We start from the raw sequence: 7,575 nt of genomic DNA, 5'->3' as shown, positions 1-7,575 counted from the left end.
CATTCCTACTCAACTTTGCCTGTAAATCTGTGAATAAACACTGTAAGCTCTTGGGGCAGATTGTTTCATTGTCTAGGCACAGCTTTAGAGCAGGGTCACACAGTTCTGAGCATAATATCAATCAGTTATAGTCACTCAAAAATGAGATCACGATTTTCTCTTACATTTCTTAGGCAGTGTGTTTCTCGCTCTATTATTCATTTTTGCATTACATGTTGTCTTCTTGAAGCAAAAGACAGCACATTCATTTGAGGTTTCCAGTCCACTCAACTTTTATAGCTCATTTTTAACGTTGCCAAAATGATCTTACTGTATGTTGGTAAAGCAAAGAGGACAAATGTGTGCTGAGAAAGAGGATTGTGAAAAGGGAATCAGGCAAAAGTTCCCCCCCAACACTTGGTTAACATTAATTTGCTCATGTTTAATGGCACCAATACACAAAAATAAACTAAAATGTCTGTGCTGGCTTTTTTCAAAAAGCTGTAAAAAGCCAAGGTCATGAATCTCTCATCGCATTGTTTAACAGGCACCACAGTCACAATCAGATCCTCTGATAGTGACTACAACAGTAAATGTTGAGGTAGTGAAAGTGCTTTGTGGGAAGTTATGATAAAGTAGGAATGTCTCATACACAGATGTTGTAAAATGGCTGTATTTATAATAAAGCTAAATTAAAAGCGTTCATATCACCAGGAAAGGGTTTTAACAGTGGTATAGCAACTTTGCAATGGCCTGTGGTAGCTAAATTGTTACAAGCTTGAGTAGTCATGCATTTTTCAAACCCATAGTTTTATTTTAAGTTGGCAGATATTAGATGTAAAAAGCTGAACGTGTGGGGAAATGTTCATAAAGTGATTCACATGACATCAAGGATATTTAAATTTCACAGAAGGGTGCAAGTATTTTAATTATATTGAGCATTACTGCTTTAAGTGTTGGAACAAACATACAGAATGTATATTTTAGGAGATTTTTGCAAGAAAAACTCAAATTTGAAGAAATTAAATTATCATCTTAAGATATTGTTGCTTTGTATTTTGTGTTGTGTCAGCAAATGGCTAAGATAAATGAGTCTTCACAAGCAAACATTAGCAACAGAAGGAGAAAACAAGAGCTAAATTAAGACCACAGAATCTGCACATCTCCACCTCACTACAGGAAGAGCCACTGCTGAGGTCACACAGTGGAAACAAAGCTGCAGAGATGGAGGAGCACAGGTGGGTTTGTCGGTTACGACTGAGTTTAGCTGCTCACAACCTTCTTTGACAACAAAGGACAAATTTTACTGACGGTGTCCTAAAAGTTGTAATCCCAGGGGGCATCTGTAATAGGAGCTTCACATACAATATTTGGCTGCACTTAAAAATTATTTTCACTGTTGGGTTATTGTGTCAGTTATTGCTTGTTTTGATTGGTCCAAAACCCAGCGTTCAAGTCAGACTGATGCAAAACAGGGAAAACCATCAAACCTGAACATTACTGTACAGTATTTGGAACCAGAAGGTATTTTCTATTTTCCTTCATAAATAACTTACAAGACTTATTCTTTATTAGAACTGTTGCTGCTTGGTTTTCCACATATCATCTAACTGATTAATCATTGCAGCAGCAATGGAATAAACCAAGAAGAAAGTGTTTGAAATAGTTCAGAATTTTTTATTTATTTATTTTTTGAGTGACATTAAGTGGTAAAATGTTCAAGTCAATCTTAATTTAAGCAAACAGTATTCAAAAGGTTGCACATTGTAGCTTTAAAAGCTGTTGGATAAGTCCTGGCTTGATTTTCAAAGCACATTCAGAGCTATAGAACTATAAAACTATAAAAGGACCAAGGACCTCTCTTGTAGTACATGCACAGATTTCAGTTTCAGTCTGGAATTGCCCTCAAGCATTGGCCAGGAGACTCCTGGAATTGTCATAGGCCTAACAGAAAAATCAAAATTCAATCTGAGATTTTTTGTTTTTTTAAAAACTAAATTATTATACCTTTGTTAAAGAATAGACACATTTAGAGAGTGAAAAAATGTCATCTATCATTAGATCTGCTAAATTGTGACTGCCTCATTGTCACTGGTGGAAGAAATACTCAGATCCCTTACTTAAGCAAAAGTAGCAACACCACAGTGTAAAAACTCCATTACAAGTAAAAATACTGCATTCATAATGTTTCTTTTTTTGGCAGTGGCAGATTTTAAGTGGCAAGTGGCAAAAAACATGGCTTCTTACAAAAACACCTCTAAAATGTCAAATTTTACGCACGGACAGACGCATGCACGTACTGACGGACACAGAGACACACGCACAAACACACACACAACTCATGGAGTGCGTATGAGCAAATCTGAGCACATCCGAGCTGAAGATGAGACGAGATGAGACGAGAGGAGTCAGCCATGCACGAATGCGTTTTGATTCAGATCTTGAATTATAAAACACAGAATATGAAGGTGGACACAGACAAACCTGCATGGTTATTTTTATGCAGCTAGAATTGCGTAGGCACGTGCACATCTGAACATGCGCATAAACACAGTTATGCAAACAGACACACACACACAAACACAAATCATATTGATATAACACACAATAGAGACCACTATCATTTTCAGTCATTTTAGTAAGTTATCCTTACAAAAACAGGGAAAAATAGTGAAATTTAGATGAATTTGCATGCAGGGTTTGAAAATGGTCTTGTGTCACCATCTGCTATATTTCTTCTTCTTTTAACCCTCATGTAGACTTATGGGACTGGTGGTAACATTTGTGTTTTATTTTTCAAGCCATTTTGGCTGTGTTGAATGAATGTAGCTCAAATTTGCTACAGGTTATCTATTTTTTAAAAAGTTAAAAATTGAGGTCTCGCTTCCTTATATTTGCCTAAAATGGCTAAAATAAAATAAAAATACATATGTACCTAGGTTACTGTTACTCACCATTAATATACAGATTAAATACATGGAAGGAAAATGCCAGAAAAAATACAAATTGAAATGGAAGGCAACTCTGGAGCACCAATAGAGAAACTGAAATTGCATGATTTTAATTAAATGTCTTAGGCTACTTATCTTTTCGTAGGGATTTTGCATCACCAGCCTTGTGCCTGGCTTTGGGTTTTTGTGGTGATGAGGTGCTGAATGAATGCTGTCATCTGATTGGGTTTTATTTTCATATTTTGATGATATGAAAGGTCAGAATTATCTAACTTAGTGCTGCACCTCTGTCTCTCTGTGGCTGCTAGACTTAATAAAGTCTGTCTTTTTCGCTCGATCATGCACTGAGCATATAGCATTGGCCACCCTACCCTGGAATGCTGTTAGGCATCTGGAGATTTACAGTACGAGCATTTGGGAAGGATTGCTGTATTGTGGGACAGGCCCAGGCAGACAGAGGCGTGGGAAGAGCTCTGCAGGCTCAGCAGGTCATGGTATGAAAGGACATGAGAGGAGAACAGAAATGTCTGGGGAGTGCTTTTTCCCTCGCAACCGGAGGCCTGGAGGTGTTGGTGGTGGGATGTATAATTGTTTGTACAATGACAGTGTATCTTTTCTTGGTTTCATGCCCACATTTTACTGGTAACCTACTCTGCATTTAACTGCATACAACAGTTAATGGAAATATGGCTTCCTGGCAGGAAACTGTTAAATGAAAAAGAGGTTGCCCCCTGCCAAGACTGGCGTGTTGATACTGGGTATATTTAGATCCCAACTATAACAAATTGCAATTGCGTGTGCACAGCAGTTTAATATTGATAAAGCATCATATGATTTTTGAAGAGTTTGGTTTATTTAACTACTGTTTTTTTGTTCACACTACAAGCTGAGGAAGAAAACATGATTTCTCAGAAACAAAGTCACAACTTGTGGCTACAACATAAACTTCTGGTTTCTAACATTACCCAGGAATGTCACATGGTTTTATTTTAAGTAAGACTGAAGATATTGTTGAAATCAGATACAGGGAAGCTCTTTTATATTTGCTAAACTCTAGTAAAACTGACCTCACAATGGATTAATGATGGGTTATTGGATAGTGAGAACTGCCAAGGATACACATTGTGTTGTAAAAGAAGACTTTTTTTGCCTGTGTTTAAAGTATCCTTAGAAAGTAGACAAGCCTTATGAGCCTGTTATGATCTGTTACTGCTATAAATGCAGCCACCTCAGCTATTTAGGTCATTGTGTCAGATTTGCAGGGAAACTGCTGGATTCCTTCTGGGCACCAAACACTGCTTTTACTTCAGAGCAAAAAAGCCAAAGCCAGTCTAGAGTCTTCCAGTCTCTAGTAACAGCACATTGTGGAAGGAGAGAAAGGCCAATGGAAATATCATTACTAATGTGTTTATTCTCTTCTGTGGAGGGAAGCATGGACAAGGCAGGCAAGGCTATTGGGAAATGTGGAAAATTCATTAGAGCAGATTTTAGGCAGAGACTGCTAATCCTGTCCATAATCCACTTCAGAGACTTCATTTGACAAAGTGATATGCTGTAAACTGAGCTCTGAGGCATTGTTGCTGAAAGTGCTTGCACGGCATAAATCACACCGACAGTGTTGAGAAACGAGCTTCACTAACTGAACAGATGTGTGCAGTGTTTGATTTTGCTGCAACAAACTGATGGAAAGGAACAAGTGTCCCAGTTATTTCTGTTTGCCTTGAGTTAAGTGGTAGTTGGGTGTACAAATTTTGCTCAGTCGTGCGGACTTTGTCCATCTGTTTGTGGGACAGCGGTTGCAACACGGAGTGAGGAGTGATAACAGATCCCAGGTTCTGATAACACGAACATGTACAGAATACAACCGCTTGATAAACAACATGGAGGTTGTGTTTTTTACTGTCAATTTAATGTTATGTTGACAATCAGGGAAATAAAGTATATTTTACTACTTTCACTGTAACGGTAGATAAGTTCATGTACTCTAGTCTGAGTATGAAAAAGTGTGAAGCAGAGTAATGCCGCAGTAATGTAGAGGCTATACTCAGCAAATCCTCATAATCAAAAGTTGAACTGTGGTAAGTGGGAGGCAACATCAGTGATATGATGGGGAAGGTGCTGAATGCTGAGCTGCAGTCTTGCTATGAGTCATTACAAACATGCAGATTCCAGTCATGATTCACTGACAAACAAACATGAGGCAGCAGCAAAATGTACTTTAACCCACCGTTATTCTGAACAGTTCATACTGAGTGTGAACTGTAAGGTCACTCTGTTTCAGCGTGACTAACCGACAGTGGAACAACTAAATGTTTTGATGACAAATATAACAGTGAACACAGGCTATGCTCTGTGTCATTTTCTCTTCAGCACTTCAAATCAATTTGAAATCTATGTGAGTAATTGAAAAAAGAGTGACATTATTTCTTCAAATTAACTGAAATATTCATCCATTTCTTAATTGTTTTATCTTAGTGCCCATTAAGTTCTTGCCCAAGAGGACATCTTGAGTTGTGTTTTTCCTATCAATAGTCCAAAACCCAAAACAAAATTATAATTACAGTGAGTCTACAATGATTATTTTTATGATTGGTTAGTCTCCTTCGTATTTTCTTGCATAATTGTACTCATTTTGTTTATAAAATGTCAGAAGATAGAGAAGAATACATTGCCCAGACCTCACAATGGGATTCTTACTGTTTTTTCCCAATCATTTATCCAAAATCCAAAGTTGTTCACTTTAGTTTCTAATATCATAATATTATATTTAGAGGTGTTGCTAATATTCTGACCATCTCATGTGTGTAGCTGGGGACAACAAAAATATTGAGACAGCTCTGAATATAATGTAGTCCAGTACGACACCACCTTTAACTGTGACCTCAATAATAAATATATAATTGAATTTATACATTTATGACAATTTCACCAAAAACTGAAACATTTTGAGCTTCATAAACACAGACATTAAGGCAGAAGTGTTGCATTAGATTGCATACAATTGTACAGGTGTACCTAATAAAGTGGCTGGTGAGTGTATATCTTGCATTAAAAAATGCACCTTACTGTTGAGTATTAGGTTCGGACTGGCCACATCTGATTTCTAGTGTTCCAAACCACTTTATTTTTACCCATCTCTGAGAAAATGTGTTTGAAATTAAAGAGGCAGTATTGGCATATATTTAGAGATACAGCAGTAAATATGAATTTGCTGGACTAATCAGGCACAAAAACAGTATGGGAACATTCTGATAGAAATGATGAATTCCAGCCCTTAAATGTCCTTTTAGGAACATTTCATGTGATGAGTTCAATTTATAAATTAGGATTGATGGCGTGCGAATTCATCAAACTACACGACTCAGTAGGAGTTATCCTTGCTGCAGCAGAGCATGAGAATATGACTACATGACTGAGTGTGATGTTTCACCCCAATGGCAAGTGAAAGTTTGATTCTCAGTAATGAACATGCTTTCCTTTTTGGTTTAGTGGTGAGATGCTCTGTGAGGCTGCTGGCAGGTTGTTCTGTCTATTTTTTCCTCTGTGGTTCTAAACTAAACTAAATAACATCTGCTAATAGCAGGTGCTGTCTCATGCATTACAACCTAATGTAGAGTGGGCTGCATATCCAACTCAAAATAGTACTAGAAATTAACATCGATAACAAAGTTTGAAAATGATGATAATCTGTCTTCTAACCACTCAAACCAATGAAACCCCATGTGAGATATGTAAGTCCAGAACAGAAGATGCCCACTGAATAGTAAGTAGAATGAAGTCATTTTAACCCAACCATGTTTTAAGTCATTATTCACCAGTAAATTCCCACAGATATTAAAGTCTAACACACTGCACAGGGAGTGGCTGATCTTTCTTAGTTTCACTTCTGTGTCATGTCTGTGTGAAAAATGCAGTAACTTTTTTATGGGTGCATGAGATGCCTTCCTATTGCAGCTCCAGGAAGGCATCTCATTGTTGTAACATTGTTGTCAAAACAGAGTAAAAAAAAAAACACATCAGACTTTGATAAGATATGCTGCAATCAGGCTTAAAGCACAGCAACCACAGAGCTGATTTCAGTTTGAAGGTTTTGACTATTCAGTGACCTTTTTTTTTTAAAAATTACTTCATCATTCTACTGACTTTAGGTACATTTCCGCTGGTTTAATTGGAGAAAACAAGCATCACTATTATTTTTATTCAGTGGCCTAATAATAGACAATCATTACTGAACACAGCAGGTGCAAGTAATAAAATGTAAAGGGAAGTATGTCTCTGTTGTGGTTGCAACACAGTTCTCTAAAAACATCTAAACCATGCTATCCTGAACGATGTGATCCTTAAAGCCCCTCATTTCTAACAAGTTAAATAGACAGGTAGTTGATCTTCAGTGGGACAGTTAATATTAGAAAATTAAGAAATTGGAAAATAAAAACAAAACTTGGGTCTTGATATAAGCAAAGTGAGCAAAATAAGTTCACTCACCTGAAAATGAAACAAAGGCACCGCACAGACAGAGGAAGGATGAATGAGTTTACACGACCCAGCAGAGCCAGCAGAGGAAACCTCACCTTTGGCCCACGTGTGCAGACTGAACTATCAACCATACAGCCCTGCCAGTGAGTCAACCGCTCTGTCCCACCTC

At 37.4% G+C, this 7,575-nt stretch overlaps 1 protein-coding gene across 3 annotated transcripts in view; it reads right to left on the bottom strand.

Annotated features, from left to right (window-relative positions):
- LOC109968095 (interleukin-1 receptor type 1-like) overlaps positions 1-7,575 on the bottom strand; it is a 29,201-nt gene that overhangs the window by 15,860 nt on the left and 5,766 nt on the right. Inside the window, exon 1 of one of the 3 annotated variants that reach the window (XM_020614119.1) lies at positions 7,416-7,544. The exons of the other annotated variants lie outside the window; for them this stretch is intronic. The gene's annotated coding sequence lies outside the window, so the exon portion shown is untranslated. Of the gene's footprint in view, positions 1-7,415; positions 7,545-7,575 lie in introns of those variants that run through there. 3 annotated transcript variants of the gene reach the window in all.

The sequence above is a fragment of the Monopterus albus genome, unplaced genomic scaffold (genome assembly GCF_001952655.1).
Source record: "Monopterus albus unplaced genomic scaffold, M_albus_1.0 scaffold142.1, whole genome shotgun sequence".
NCBI lineage: Eukaryota > Metazoa > Chordata > Actinopteri > Synbranchiformes > Synbranchidae > Monopterus > Monopterus albus.
This window is presented reverse-complemented; position numbering and strand designations above follow the sequence as displayed.